This window comes from Chenopodium quinoa, unplaced genomic scaffold, assembly GCF_001683475.1.
Source record: "Chenopodium quinoa cultivar QQ74 unplaced genomic scaffold, ASM168347v1, whole genome shotgun sequence".
Taxonomy (NCBI): Eukaryota; Viridiplantae; Streptophyta; class Magnoliopsida; order Caryophyllales; family Amaranthaceae; genus Chenopodium; species Chenopodium quinoa.
Window position 1 is genome coordinate 1,023,912 of NW_018742558.1, and position 16,975 is coordinate 1,040,886.

Consider the following 16,975-nt stretch of genomic DNA (forward strand, 5'->3'; position numbering starts at 1 on the left):
GTTGTTGGGTGGTAGTCTCTTGCATGTTAGATGTTGTGCTCATATTTTGAATTTGTCTGTTCAAGAGGGTCTCGCTGAGTTGCAACCATTGCTAAACCCAATTAGAACAGTTATAAAATGGATTAGGATTACTCAGTCAGTTAGAAGAAAGTACATAGCTATGTGTAAAGAGAGAGGTCTTAAGAAAAGACAATGGTCTATTGATACCCCTACCCGTTGGAATTCTACTTTCAAGTTGTTGAGTGATGCTATAAAGTATCGTGATATTTTGACCCAACTTTACAATGAGACTCGTGTTGATCCTACTGAGTTAATAACCGAAAGTCATTGGACTAATGCTTCTTTTGTTCGTGATGTTTTAAATGCTTTTGATAGTGCAACTCATATTTTCTCTTATATTTATGAGCCTAACGTTCATTTAGTCATAATTGAGTGTGTTAAAGTTGTTCACACCATCGAAGAGCATATGAAGATTGATGGACTTCGTCCCGTTCTTGATAGCATGAAACGTAAGTGGCATACTTATTTTAGTGAATTTCCAATCATTTATGGAATTGCTGCTATTCTTGACCCCGGTGTCAAAGCTGAAGGTTTGGAAAATCTTTTAGAATTTTATTATACAAGTTTAAGTATCGATTATGATGTTAGTGAATATATTAACAAATGCAAATCTGTTTTGGGAGACCTTTATGATCATTATGCATCTATTTATGGTTTTGATTTGGCAACACCAACTACTTCTAGCACTTCCGATTCTAGATTTGGTTTTCTTGATAAAGTTATGAAAAAAAAACACAAAGCATCTACATCATTCTCATCATCATCTTCTTCAACACTTGCTATTAATGATTATTTGTCATATCAACATGAGACCAACAACAACTTTCAAATTATAAAATGGTGGCAAGAACATAAAAAAAGTTTTCCTATATTGGCGAGAATTGCAAAAGATATACTTGCAGTTCCCGCTTCATCTGTTGCTTCCGAGTCTGCTTTTAGTGCAGGTAGAAGAGTGTTAGATGAAAAAAGATCTCGCTTAACTCCGGAAAGCATTCAAATTTGTGTTTGTAAGAAAGATTGGGATCAAGCTGAAAGAAGAACTCAAGGTTTAAAGGAAGACGAAGACGATGAAGATGATCCTGTGATGATATTGGAGTCGTCAACGGATGATGCAGCTTCCGGGGATGATGATGCAACAAACATGGGTGGCTAGAAAAGTCTAAATCAGGTACGCTAAGAACTACGTGGGCTTTGATTCTTTCGGGATACGTAGGCAACTTATTTTTCGAAAATTACAATTTAATTGCAAAATTAAATTTTAGTTTTCTAAAGATAGGTCCAAGCCCCCCCCCCCCAAATTTCAAAAGAAGTACAATATAAGAACTACGCTGGCTTTGATTCCTTATTTTATAATATAAGGATACGTAGGCATCTTAATTAAGAGCAAGCCATCAAATTGTTAATTTTGTAAAAATTAAAACACCACACAACCCACCCGACCCTAACCCACGAACCCACCCGACCCTAACCCACAAACCCACCCGACCCTAACCCACCTAACCCACAAACCCACCCGACCCTAACCCACTAACCCACCCGACCCTAACCCACCTAACCCACAAACCCACCCGACCCTAACCCACTAACCCACCCTTCGACCCACCCTAACTCACTAACCCACCTTGACCCGTCTAACCCACGAACCTAGCTCGACCCACCCATGACCCGTCTAACCCACAAACCCAGCTCGACCCACCCACGATCCGTCTAACCCACAAACCCAGCTCGACCCACCCACGACTCGTCTAACCCACGAACCTAACCCTGGTGTGTCCAACTTCTCCGACCCAACCCACGACCCGGCCCACCCTACCCTACGTGTGTCGTGCCGTGTGTCATGAAACCCCAACCCGCGACCCACCTAACCCTAACCCAGCTCGCACGACTCGCACGGTGGACACCTCTACATGTAGGGAATAGGGGCTGTGTTTTTCTTTAGCGAACATGTCATTAAAGAATTTATTAACCCTTATCAAAACTTAATTGTATTTAAATACATTTTTAAATGTTCCACTCGAAACAAACTTTGTCCAAAATCATATGAGTTGATATCGTACTAACTGAAATTGACTAGAGTAAAATTTACTCTATACATTATGGATTATTTTAATATATAGTTATTTCATAATAAGTTGATCACCAATGATTACTAGTATAAGCTAACTGCTTGAATATAATTTGACCTAAATGGACTCATATTGAGCTTGATTATGCACGTTCATTGTTACCCTTTATTAATATTACCCCAAATCACACATGACCCAAATTCATAAAGAAACAACCTATATATATTTTAAGCTTGACAATTATGATATGTGAGGTAACTAAGATTGTGATATGACGCATAAGCACAATGCACCTACTATTTATAAATAAAATATTTCAAATTGCTTTATTTAAGATTTTGGGTAACCAAATTGGAGTGTTAGCTTAGAAACAGCTGGCATGAAAATGGATACATAAGCCTTTTATTCACAAATAGGTGCATCTTTTCTTATCTATTTTTGTGGAATGTGGATAATGGATTTTGGAGATAAAAGTAGAAAACAAAGATACGAGTGGAAAATAGTGAGAGTTGAGAGATGTTTAGGTTGTTTTCGTGTAACAAAAATGACAAATTATACATATTGTAGGACCAAGGCAACCTAGCAATATAAGACTTGAGCAACACCCTTTTATTTTTATTACGTGTATTTTTGGGTTTTTTTTTTTTTTTTTTTTTTTTTTTTTTTTTTTTTTTTTGGTAACTGCCTCTTTGTCCACAATCATCGTCACCACAGCTCATAGCTACTTGGATTGGAGATAGAAAACAAGGGGATAAATGCATAACGTGATTCCCACCAAGTCCCTCACTACATACACTTCTATATTTTACATAAACAACTAATACTTCTATGTTTTTATTACGACTCAGTATTTTTCAAAATTGAAGGGCGTGAGTTTTAGACAATAATAATTGATACTAAGAAATAGAGGTAAAGGTGGTGCTAGATTAATACTCCCTCCGTCCCTAAATTACATTCCTCTTTGGAAATTTATACGGAAATTAAGGAGAGAATAATAAGATAAATAACAATAATTAGATAATGCAATGGGAAGTACAAAGATAGATTAGTTATTACTCATGACATGTCATCAATCCTTTGCAAAAAAAAAGGACCAATCACATGCTCCTAATTGAAAATTTTTAACCAATCATATTCATTGATTTGGTACAAGGATTATGAGTGAGATTAGGTAAGGATGAGTGAGAAAGCATTAAATATAAAACAGAAAAAAAGAGTTGATTTACTAAAAAACACTTACCAAAAATAGAAAGGAGGAATGTAATTTTGGAATACCAAAAATAGAAAGGAGGAATGTAATTTAGGGACGGAGGGAGTACTCTTTTTTTTTTTAAAGGAGTGCTTGATTAATACTCTGTCCACATATCACAATAATCATAACACTTTGACCGACACACTTGTCAATGCACAACTTTAACCATTACTCCACCATTTGTAATTATATATTATTAGGAAGTATAAAAGTTTGATCTAATGGAAATATACATAATGACTAATCTAAAAATGTTTTACATGGAAATATATGTTTTTTAGGTCTTTTTGTGAAGAACTACTTTGTACAAGTTAAATTTTGTGAAACACTACCTTATTAAAAAACATGTTGTAAGAAACTACATTTTTAAACAATAGATGTTGTTAGAAACTACCTTACAAAATAATTAATATTGTAAAAAGCTACCTTTTGCTGAATTATTGCATTGAATAAAAGACTTTTAATGACCCATTTTCAATCATTTTTTCTCCATTTTCTACCCAATTTCTCGATAGCCCCTTTATAACCCCTAATTCCTCTTCTCTTTCATTGTTAAATTAAGCACATGGTAGCAATTTACAACATTTAGTTTTTATTATGAGGTAGTTTTTTACAACATTTTTTTTTAATAATGTAGCTTTTCACAAAATTAGATGCATATAAGTTAGTTTTTCACAAAAAATCTTTTTTTTTTTTATATACATTTTTCATAAAAAGTATAATCAAAGTAAGCATATGTATAGTGTAAAAGTCAAAGTATGCTTCTTTTATCACATTTATCATCAATGTACAAACTCAAAATTTAATATTGTGATTATTAGCAAGCCTCCGCGTAAGAAAGATGTACTTTTAAGACAATTCTAACAAAATCTCACGAAATTATAATTTATCATAACTATAAATCAAAAAAGCTACTTAATAAAGTTTGAAAATAGCTTATAAAGATTTCAAAACATGTCAACTAAAAATAAATAGAGAGTATTACTATTTAATCATTGAAAAGGTAGATAGTCCATTGGTCTTGCCATAATAATTACTCCATAACACAATTAAACCTCGCATACATGCCAATAATGCACTAGTATTTTGCATACATTTTTACCTTTTTGAAGGTATAATTGTCTAAAAGTTTATATCTAAAAGGTTTTTTGAAAAGGTATAAATTCCCAATAAGGGCTGATAAGTAAATAAACCTTTTTAAAGGTATAATTGTCTAAAAGTTTATATCTAAAAGGTTTTTGAAAAGGTATAAATTCCCAATAAGGGCTGATAAGTAAATAAACCTTTTTAAAGGTATAATTGTCTAAAAGTTATTCCCTCCATCTCATAATAACTGACACAGCTAAACTTTGCACACATGTCAATGCATTAATTTGACCTTATTTTTATTTTTTTATTTTTTTTAAGGAAATGTTATTTTATATAATTAAATATTAATGAAAATCATAAAAAAAATTATATTATAATTGATTAGGGGATTTTGCTCCCACCAATCGGAATGCGCCACGTGGGCCAATCAGGTCCTGCCAAGTGTCCCCCAGTTGGACCTCTCAGGGCTTGCCACGTGGCACACGCTTATTCGTCCACCCTGGACCTATTATGTCATGACACGTGGCATACTCCATGCCTAATGGAGAAGTCGGCCACCTAGGCCCAACTTCCGAGGGAAGCCCAATCAGCCCAAGGTTAACCTAAACCTAGGATTGGCGCGTTTCCCGAGGTTATAAATACCTCCCTTAATCCTCATTAAGGGGGATTACGCAGATTACACCCATTAAACATTCTCACCTAGAGAGACCCAATCACTTTAATTTCCGCATTAATTACTCCTTAATCAAGTACTAACTTGACCGTCGGAGGCGGATCTCCAATCATCCGGAGCATCCGTTTGTTTTGCAGGTACAGGCGTCCGGTTCCAGTCTCGGAATTGTAACTCTCCCGCAGGACATCAGAAAACCCCGAAACATTTTTGGCGCCGTCTGTGGGGAGAGTACTTCTGAGATGGCATCCACGTTTGTACCAGCTCCTGAAGAGAGACGTCCCCTGGACGACCCTCTAGTTCAGTCGGACCACGATACTGAGAATGAATTTGAAGTTGAAGCTCACACAGCTTCAGACGGGACCCTAAGGGCCCGATGTACCCGTCATACCGAAAGGAGGGAACGGGAACATCTTCAAACTGGAAGTGAGCCAGCAGGCGCACCGCGTGTTCGGCAGCAGCCGACTGATGGGTCTGCTCCCATCACAAGGAACGAACTCATGACCTTCATGAGGGACTTCAAGGGAGAAATTCAAGAGTTGATCAACAAGAAGCCGCCTGCTCTGGACAAGGAGCAGTCGGCTAAGAAACCCTCCACTTCACGGAAGAGGAAGCCAGTTCAAGGGCGAGAGGCGACCCCTCATCCTAAATCTAGGAAGTGGGAGCCGCCTGCCCTTGATTTCACAAAATACCGTTTTCCTACTCCAGGAAAGAGGAAACCTGTTCGTCATATTCAGGCGGACGGGTCGAGGAAAACATACACAGATGCTCGGCTACTGCTAGAGCAGAAGAAGAGTGACCGATTGTCAGAGTCGGCCTCTACTTAAAACTTCCAAGACAGTCTGCGCAATACCTCGATGAGGCATACTCAGTCGTATCATGAGAGTCAGTCAGGCGGCACCTCCCGTCAGTCCGGCTTTCATAGCGACCAGGCGGTACTAAACTTACCGTTTGTACCGCAACAACAGTATTTTTTGCAGCCACCTCCGTTTGGTGGGCATGCAGCAAAAAATGTCCAACCTATGGACTGGCAGCTACGCTTTCTTAGACTTGGCGAACAGCCGTCGGCCTTCTCCAAGGAAATTACTGAAGCCGCTCAGCCGGCCAAAGTGAAAAATGTATTAGTAGGCGCCTATGACGACACTACTAACCCAGAAGACCATTTGATGTCATTCACCAACCTGATGTACCTTCAAGGGTTGGATGATCCCACTTGGTGCAAGTGTTTCCCAGCGACTCTTAAAGGAATCGCACAACAATGGTTCGGCAACCTGCCGACTGGTTGTGTAAATAACTTCAAGACGCTTGCTTACTTATTCACCTCCAACTTCGCCATGAACATCCCTGCGAAGAAGACGACCCTTGATTTAGGAACGATTCAGCAGGGCGAGAAGGAGGGGCTTCGTTCTTACATCAGGCGGTTTAACCTGATGAGAATACAGATTCAAGGGTTACCGGATGAGGTAGCCTATACTGACTTTTTCAGAGGTCTCAAAGACGGGTCGACCTTCAAATTTGATTTGGTCCGAAAGAGGGTGGCGACTCTTCAAGAGGCCTTGATTGAAGCGGAAGCCTATATACAGGCGACTGATCTTTGTAGTACGGTAAAACAGTCAGACGGGAAAAGGTCCGACAAAAGAGAAGGACGACAGAAACAGTCGTCAAACAAAGATGAGAAGAAAAAAGAGGTCTGGGCGGCTGATTCCTCTAAACAGCCGGCCCAGAAGAAGAAAAAAGAATTCAAACCATACTCCCCAAAGTATGCGTTTAACAAGGATAGCCAATTTATCCTAAAGGAAATCAAGGGACGGATCTCAATTGAGAAGCCGGTCCCCATGAAGGGTTCTGCAAACAACCGGAACCAAGAAAAATTCTGTGATTATCATGAAGATGTTGGTCATCACACCAATGAATGCATCAGTCTCATGCGGTATCTGGACCGCCTGGCTGAGCAAGGTGATCTTGACACTTATGTCAAGAAATCTACGGGGAACACTTCCTCGAAAAAGCAGTCGGTCAAAAAGAATCAACAGGCCGACAGCTCCGATACAGATGATGCAGTCGTCTACACCATTGCAGGCGGCTTCTCAGGAGGCGACCCCACTATTAGGGGCAACAAAGACAATATCAGACGACTAGATGTAAATTCCGTTCACCAAGAACGGCCCTCCAAATATTCATTTCCTGAGATTGTCATCATTGAAGAAGATCTAGGAGGGGTAAGAGGGCCGCATGACGACCCTATCGTTATTGAATGTAAAGTGGCCAACCAGAGAGTTGGCCGAATCCTCATAGATACCGGAAGCTCCTCAGATCTCATCAGTAGCAAATGTCTGTCGAAACTAAAATATCAGACTGATTGCATACATCTGGAATCCCACCCTTTAGTAGGGTTTGGAGGAGGAGTCGTCCACCCAGTGGGACGAGTGGATTTACCCATCCGCCTGGGTGAAAAAGGGGAAGGACGACACATGGTAGTCCGGTTCCTGGTAGTAGAAGAACTCTCGGCCTACAACATGATTCTGGGACGACCAACCCTGAATAATTCCAAGGCTGTTATAATCCCATCTCTTATGTTGCTCAAGTTTGAGAGGGATAATGGAACAGTCGGGTCCCTAAGGAGAGATCAGAGGATGGCCCGAGAGTGCTATCTCTCGGATGTCAAGCCCACTGTTATGGCCGCTGGGTTGAGTGGTGGAAAAATAGACCTTGACAATGAGAGTGCGCCTGTTCAAGAAGCAGGCGGCAAGAAGAGAAAGGCATCCCAGACGGGGGCCGCAAGAAAAGACAGAAAATAGCAATCATTGGCAGAAGAGCGGTCGGATGAATTCCGCCCTCAGCCGGCTGGTGAGCATACGGACCTGATCTTAGATGACTCGCGTCCTGACAGAACAGTCAAAGTTGGGACGACTGCTCTAAGGGTCCTGGGTGACAACTTTCACAAACTATTGAAAGAATACAAGGACATCTTTGCATTCGAAGTCCATGAAATGCCAGGCATCAGTCCTGATCTGGCGGTACATAAACTGGTCGTGGATCCGAAAAAGAAGCCGGTAAGGCAGAAGAAGCGGAACCATGGCGAAGAAAGAAGTCAGGCGGCAGCCGCCGAAGTTAAAAAATTACTTGATGCAGGGTTCATCCGGCAATGTTACTTCCCAGACTGGGTTGCAAATGTGGTGCTTGTTAAAAAGTCGAATGGCACCTGGCGAATGTGTGTAGACTACACAGACTTAAACAAGGCGTGCCCCAAAGACAGTTACCCTCTGCCTAAAATTGATAACCTGGTCGACTCAACAGCCGGCCATGCTTTGATGAGCTTTATGGACGCCTACTCTGGTTTCCATCAAATTCCTTTATGGAAGAAAGATCAGGAGAAGACGGCCTTCGTCACTGATCAAGGGTTATACTGTTACACGGTCATGCCGTTTGGTCTTAAGAATGCCCCAGCCACTTTCCAGCGAATGATAAACACTGTGTTCTTTGATCAGATTGGGAGAAATGTCGAGGCATATATTGATGATATGATTGTCAAGTCTAAACTTCAGAAAGATCATCTGTCGGACCTCCGAGAAACTTTCGCCACACTCAGGCGGCACCATGTCATGCTCAATCCCAAGAAATGTGTCTTTGGAGTTGAGTCTGGGAAATTTCTCGGATTCCTTATCAATCAGAGAGGAATAGAGGCGAACCCTGAGAAGGTGCAGGCGGTCATCGACATGCAGTCGCCTCGTACCATCCGAGAGGTTCAGAAGTTAACAGGTTGTCTGGCGGCCTTGGGAAGATTTCTAAGCCGATCAGGCGACAAATGCCTATACTTTTTCCAGGCAATTAAGAAGAAGGCAAGGTTTGAATTGGGACCGGATGCTGAGGCGGCTTTCCAGAAATTGAAAGTTCACTTGCATTCCTTGCCGAGGCTGGTCAGCCCTTTACCCAAAGAAGTACTTTACATGTACCTGGCCGTCTCTGATCATGCGTTAAGCGCTGTTCTTCTTGCTGAAAGAGACGGCTGTCAGCTCCCGGTCTACTTTGTCAGTCATGTACTGAAAAATGCCGAGTTGAGGTATCCCTTAGTGGAGAAATTTGGTCTTGCACTCTTCATGGCTGTTAAAAAATTGAAGCCCTACTTTTTGGCACATGCAGTCGTCGTGTATACAGATCAACCTATCAAGCGGCCACTGACCACCATGGAGTCGTCAGGCCGAATGATCAAATGGGCCATAGAAATACAGAGCCTCGAAGTTACTTTCGAGCCTAGAAAAGCAGTGAAGGGGCAAGCCTTTGCTGACTTTATTGTTGAGATGACTCGTCCTCCTGATTCTCGAGATCCAAACCAAGTCTGGAAGGTATATGTGGATGGAAGCTCTACATCAAATGGTTGTGGAGCAGGCGTCATATGTCAGTCGCCAGAGGACGACAGGTACGAGTATGCTCTACGCTTCAGTTTTCAAGCCTCAAACAATGAGGCAGAATATGAAGCTTTACTAGCTGGAATCCGCATGTGCAAGGCGGCAGGGGCACGAAAGATAGACGCCTGTTCCGATTCACAATTGATAGTGAGTCAGTATAATGGCGAATACGAAGCAACCCATCCGGCCATGATCAAGTATTTACAGGCGGTACGACAGGCGGTCGGATCCCTTGAAGATTTTCGTCTGACTCAAGTGCCGAGATCAGAAAACAACCAGGCGGATGCACTTTCAAAATTAGCATCATCCGCTTCTTGTGATACTCCTCGAACTGTTTTTTGGGAAGTAATGGAGAAGAGAAGCGTCGAGGAAGACCCTATTGGAATCCTAGACAGAAGCTCAACCTGGATGGATCCAATCAGGGCATATCTGACAAACGGTACCCTGCCGGATGATCATCAACAGGCGGCAGCACTGAAAAAACGAGCAACCAGTTTTGAAATGATAAAGGGAGAACTTCACAAAAGGGGGTACCTTCAACCCTTCTTGAAGTGTGTTACTCTAGAAAAGGGGCGAGAGATACTAGACGATCTTCACTCTGGTTACTGCGCTTCCCATATAGGCGGTAGGACGCTTGCTCAACGGGCAAGGCGGCAGGGCTACTTTTGGCCTACTTTAGAAGCAGATGCAATGGAGATGGTGAAAAAATGTGACAAGTGCCAAAGGTTTGGCAAACTAATTCACCGTCCGGCTACTGACCTCACTACCATTCATAGCCCACTACCGTTTGCTAAGTGGGGCATGGATATTCTGGGTCCATATACGCCTGCTACAGGCGGAAGGAGGTACATACTTGTTGCAGTCGACTACTTCACTAAATGGGTAGAGGCGGAGGCTGTAAAGGGAATCAAGACGAAGGATGTAATTTCATTCATTTGGAAAAATGTCATCACTCGGTTCGGGGTTCCCATGTCTATGGTTTTTGATAATGGTCCCCAATTTGAGACGCCTGTTCTCAAAAGCTGGTTGGGTGACCAAGGAATTGCACACTACTTTGCATCTGTCGGCCGTCCACAAGCAAACGGCCAGGTAGAAGCCTTTAATAAAATCATCTCAGACGGTCTCAAGAAAAAGATTGAACGAGCAGGCGGCCTATGGGCGGATGAATTACCACATGTTCTCTGGGCCATTAGGACGACTGAAAAAGGGGTGACTGGAGAAACTCCATTCCTCCTAACTTATGGTGCGGAAGCTGTTCTTCCAATAGAACACTACGAGCCGACTCTTCGAGTAATGCTATATGACGAAGAGGCAAACTGGGAAGCCATGCGCCTGGCATTAGACTCACTCCCTGAAAGGAAGGGCAATGCCGTCTTGCGCCATGAAATTTACCGCCTGAGAATGACTAGATCATACAACAAAAAAGTACACAGGCGTCCACTCAAAGTGGGGGACTTTGTACTTAGAAAAATGGAAGCAGTTGGTAGGGCTAATGAGTCTGGCAAACTAACCCCCAACTGGGAAGGACCCTACCGAATCTGTGAAGAGGTCAGGGACGGTACCTACCGTCTGGAAACACCAGACGGCCAACCGTTGCCTCGAACTTGGAATGTAGATAATCTTAAGAAATATTTCTTTTGAATGATGTAATTAGTCAAGGGCTACTTAATAAAAGTTTGCTGTTTCATTCAATTTTGTACTAAGAGGGGCACGCCTACTAACAAACAGTCGGCTACTCTCCATATTTAGTTTTCATTTTTACCTAAGAGGGGCATGCCTACTGACAAACAGTCGGCTACTCTCCATGTTTAATTTTTATTCTTACATAAGAGGGGCACGCCGCTTGTTTCACTCAACCGGCTACTCTCCCATAATACAGTTCACCAAGAACTATCAAAGGCTCATGGCTAAAATGATCAGACCAGGCGTCAAGCCAACTGATCAAAATATAAAAATTCAATTCGACCTGTCCCAACGTTATAGCAGGCGTCCGACGGCATCCATCCGGATGAAATTCGTCGCAGAGAGCAGCTCCCTTTTGGGTGGAACATTGTTCTATAAAATCATTACACGGCACCTATACGACTGTCTAACCAAGACAATCACGTAGCCGTTTCACGGACAAGGATACCTCTCACTTAACTGACTAATCAGGTCAAACAAGTGTTCGCAGTAACCATCCGTGTCAACCGACCGACTGAACTACTTGGGATAAAACAGTTGGTATCTTATGAGTTAATAGCCAACAAACATTGGCGAATAAAGGGGAACAACCGGTACCCACCGCTTGATACCTCTACTACTCAGTCACTTGGCGACTAGGTAACAATTATGTTTCCATGGTCACTCTTTAAAAAAAAAATTTAGTATGAAGCTAAAAAGGTGTTCATACGGCGCCTGTTCACACTAGATTAAAAATGGCGGGGAACAGTCGGCCTGGACCGACTAGAGTCTCCAGCTTAAAAACAAACAAGGCAGGTAGGAAACCACCTTCCTACTTGGTTGAAAAAAATCCATTCTTTAAAGTGGCCGACTGATCGCTTAGCCTGGAGACAAACAACCAGTCGTCCAGGGGCATAGGTAGTGTGACTAATTATTTCGTACCTGTCCGCAACTATCGGCCATGCAAAACAGTCGGTATATATAGGTAGTGTGACTAATTATTTCGTACCTGTCCGCAACTATCGGCCATGCAAAACAGTCGGTATAGTGTGCAATTGGATATCAGAATATTCAATACTTAAACAAATTTGAAACAAAACATAAGTAAAATATTTCAGCATAAAAGGAAGCCGGTCATTAAAGACCGGCCAAATATTCAGAACCCCGGCCCCCTTGCCGGGTAAATACAAACAAACGGCACGCAGGCCGTGGAAAGAAGACATAAAGCTTAAGAAGGGGGCAGATCTTCAATATTAGCAGCTGCCGCCTGGTCAGCACTCTTTTTGCTGGACTCGGCATCAGCTGCATCCTTCTTCGATGCATTACCCCCAAGCGGCACAAGCGCCACTACCAGCTGCTCCTCCTCCTCCAACGCCTCGTCCTCAGCAGCCGCCAGGATCTCTTGATTATATCTATCAGAACACTGGCGGTACGTTTTTTCCCAGGAGGCAAAGTCGGCATTGGGGAAGAGGCGGCCCCAAGTCATGCGCTGGATTTGAGCAGAGTCTTCCATCATCTCCCGGACCAGCTCTTTCTTTTCTTGCTCGGCCTTTTCCGAGAGCTCCTGAGTAAGACTCTTCTCCTGGGTCACCAGGCGTTCCTTAACAGCCGCCAAGGATTTCTCCAAGGTGTCGTATGAGGACATCTTTTGGCGAAGAGGTCTCAGCTCGGCCTTGAGACTGTTGATGGTCGCCTCCAGCTCGCTATTCCTCTTCTGGGCTGCCTTTAACTGAGCCCGGATAGCAACGGTAGCCTGCGCCTGATAATAAAGAATATCAATTGTCAGAACCTCATTTTGGGCAATTTGAAACATTGCCTTATCACAGTCAGAGGCGGCCATAGCTTTTGCAGCCTTTACCTCTTTGTTCTTCCTGTCAAGCGGCTTACGGAGGCCGTTTACTCGGAGCAGGGCCTAAGTAAAAAGGGGAACAGGCGTCAGTTTTCAAAAAAAAAAAAAAAAAAAAAGGGGGCGTCCTGGAATTCAAATACTCAAAAATATGTTAAGTATACCTCAGCAAGGACTCCTGCAATCCCGTCTAGGTCAAGGGTGCCGACACCCCTGACCGCCTCCCTTTCAGATGGAGGAACGGCCTTGATCATAGACTTGGCCACCTCGACCAAGTCAGGCTCCTGAGGGCCGGCTGCATTAAGCATAGACAAACGGATTAGACCTAGTAAAGAAGGGAGCAAGTCTAAAATTTACAAGGACAACTTCATACTTCTAGGCGGCCCAATTGGAGTTTTGGAAGGAGTGGCCGGCTGTTTCTCAGCCGCCGCATGTTTCCTGGCAGAACCAGGAGAGCTCGCAACAGTCGTCCTCCGGGCCTTGGAGTCCGGCTGTTGGGAAGAAGAAGCTCTTGGAGCGCCCGTCTAAAAAAGAAGAAAAGAGTCAGTATATGCATAAACACAACTCCAAAAGGAGAGTGAAAGGTTCGAAGCCCACCAAGGGTGCCCCCTTGTTGGGGGAGTCGGTTGAAGACTGTTGCATGATGGAGGCCCGCAACATGGCCGCCGCAGTCTTGGAGGCGGTAATTTTGCTCATGGCGTCCGCTGCAAAAACAAATAGCAAAGTTAATAAAAGTCATAACAGAAATGCATGGAACAACAGAGTATTCGACAGGCCGGCTACCTCTTGAGCACCGACTGCTGAGGCCACAGGCGGCCAAAAAGTACTCGTCGTAGAGCCATTTGAAGCTCGGGACGCAGTGCAGGGGTACTTGCTCTCGTACCCCTGAAGTAGAGTTCACCTTCGACTCTACTTTGAAGAGTCCTTTATCTAGGATCTCTTTCTTAGCCTTGGGGGGAACAGGCGGCATGCTGCGGCCGCCTGCAAGAAGGGGCGGATTCCTGTTCCACCTGTTGAAGCGCTTGTTCAGCTCTGTGTCTGAACTCTCAATGATAAGGAAGGTGCTCCGCCAGTCCTTCCATTTGTTTGCTTTACCTCTTGTCATGAGGTAGCCCCTGTGGCTCGTCAATTGATACCAGCCGGTACCGCCTGCCTTAGGGGTCCGGCTGAGGTAGTTCATGTGGGCAAAAGTCTCGAAGTTCGGCTCCACCCCGTGCAGTTCGCACCCGGCCACATAGCCGAGTACGTTGACCCAGGAGTTCGGGGCTAACTGCCATAACCCCAACTCATACCCATCCAAGATCCGCTGAACAGCCGGATGTAGTGGGAAGCGCAGCCCAGCCTTGATGGCCGCCTCGTAGCAGCCAAAGCAGGCGCCATCATAACTAGTACCAGCCGGCCAGACGACTGTGTCTTCTGGATCCGGCACGAACACTAAAAAGCCGGGGCCCATTGTGTGGTTTGCGATAAAGCTCCCCACTTTCTCTTGCATGGACGTGATCCGGCCCCGAGGTACCGTGCAGTAGTAGGGGGTATTTTGCTCTCGGTGAGAGGCGGATGGCTCCGCCCAATTGTCCCCCTTCTCAACTGCGTGAGAAAGCCTCGCCTCTTGTAGGCGACTATTTTTCTCTTCTGTGTCCAGAGAAGCATGGCCAGAAGAGCTAGACTCGGATTCGTCCTCTGACGAGTCCGAAGAGGACGACTCCTCCCCTCTCCCAGAGGGGCCCGCCTCCTCTCTTTTAAAAGGAGCAGGAGAGAATGTAGAATTGTCAACTGTAAAATGGGAAGGGGTCACTTTGACTCCTCCCTTAGAACTGCCGGCTTTCAAGCCGCTTTGTTTCACTTCCACATCTGGCGCCTGGTCAGATGTTTCACTAATCGGCACCCTGTGGGAGGAGTCGTCTGAGTTCGAGATCCTAGCAGTCTTTTTTGTTCTGGCCATCATGTTCTGCATAGACACAGATACAGTCGGACTTTGTATAAAGGGCAAAGATGGGTCCAGAAAAGGGCAGGCGGCACTCCTAGTCCTAGATTCAGCCGTCCCCGGTGACCGGCTGATCACTAACCTAGGTCGTGTCGTGTGCTTCCGTGGTGCCATTTCAAAAAAGAATAAAGTAAAGAGAAAATTAAGAGTAAGAGAACCGACGGTTACCTGAACGAGTGACGATTGATGAAGTTCTGAAAATCCTTTGCAGTCGGCTTGTCAGAGCAGGCGGTAGGCAGAAAGGGTCCAAAATGTCAGAGCAAGTTCAAGGGTCCGAATGTTCTTTCACAAAGTTCTCAAGTGTGAAAATGACCGAAGGCAACACTCCCTTATATAGGCGAAGTAAGAAGGCGAAGGGTCACTTCCGGAATTCAAAATTTGGGCGGGAGAATCTCTCGGCCTTTCGCCGAGTGACACCTGTAGCAGGCCGTCGCCTGTTACAGGGCGACACCTGTCACAGGTAACACGTGACCAGTCACGTGCCACCTGTGAGGGGCAAATGATTAGGGGATTTTGCTCCCACCAATCGGAATGCTCCACGTGGGCCAATCAGGTCCTGCCAAGTGTCCCCCAGTTGGACCTCTCAGGGCTTGCCACGTGGCACACGCTTATTCGTCCACCCTGGACCTATTATGTCATGACACGTGGCATACTCCATGCCTAATGGAGAAGTCGGCCACCTAGGCCCAACTTCCGAGGGAAGCCCAATCAGCCCAAGGTTAACCTAAACCTAGGATTGGCGCGTTTCCCGAGGTTATAAATACCTCCCTTAATCCTCATTAAGGGGGATTACGCAGATTACACCCATTAAACACTCTCACCTAGAGAGACCCAATCACTTTAATTTCCGCATTAATTACTCCTTAATCAAGTACTAACTTGACCGTCGGAGGCGGATCTCCAATCATCCGGAGCATCCGTTTGTTTTGCAGGTACAGGCGTCCGGTTCCAGTCTCGGAATTGTAACTCTCCCGCAGGACATCAGAAAACCCCGAAACAATAATGTTTTTTGTTTTAAATACTCCCTCCATTTTTTTATTTGCATCATTTTCCTTTTATAGGTGTTTTTTTAATGCATCACTTCTATATTTGGTAACTTTATATACTACTTCCTCCGTTCTTTTTTACTTGACCCGCTTTGACTTTTACACTATTCACCACCCCTCCTTTAACCGTGTTTTGTGAATAATATATAAGGAAAAACATATTTATGTTGATCATTTTGAATTCGTCTCAATAAGAACTATCATAATATATAACTTTTATATTTTTTAATTACGGAGAATTAAAGTTATTAACTGTTATAGTTTTGCATTGGCTAGCATGATAAAAGAAACAGGTCAAGTTTTGAGGAAGCATATTTTATCATTTTTCACTCTTATTTTTAGGGTAATGTTATATGTAGCCCCCACTTAGGGCATGTTCTCTTACGTTGAAGTTCAGTTCAGTTCAGTTCAGCTCAGCTCCTAATTTCCTTCTCTTATAAAATATTCAGTTCAGTTCAGTTCATTTCAGCTCAATTCAGTTCAGTTCAGTTCAGCTCAGCTCAGCTGAGTTCAGTCAATGAGAACATGCTTTTAAATTATTTTATCATTTCTCTCTCTTCTATGGCCCCCAATTAAATAATAAAAATATTTATTTTCTCTCAAAAACCTTCTCTTTCATTATCTTTATTATAATACTCGTAATTTCTTCACCCATTCTATTACTCTTCTAAAACTTTTGTGCATTTTCAAGTAATGTAATAATAATAATTAAAAATAAAATAAATAACGGAGGGAGTATACTTTAAGTGCAAACACCACGCCCAGCCTTCAGAATTCTTCCCTCCAACTAGCATCCCTTCCCTATCTCCGGTAATAGTTAAGGGGTTCTAAAGCTATGCATTGCTGAACCACAAAAATCGTCGAAACATTAATTTAATTTTAATTATATTTTGC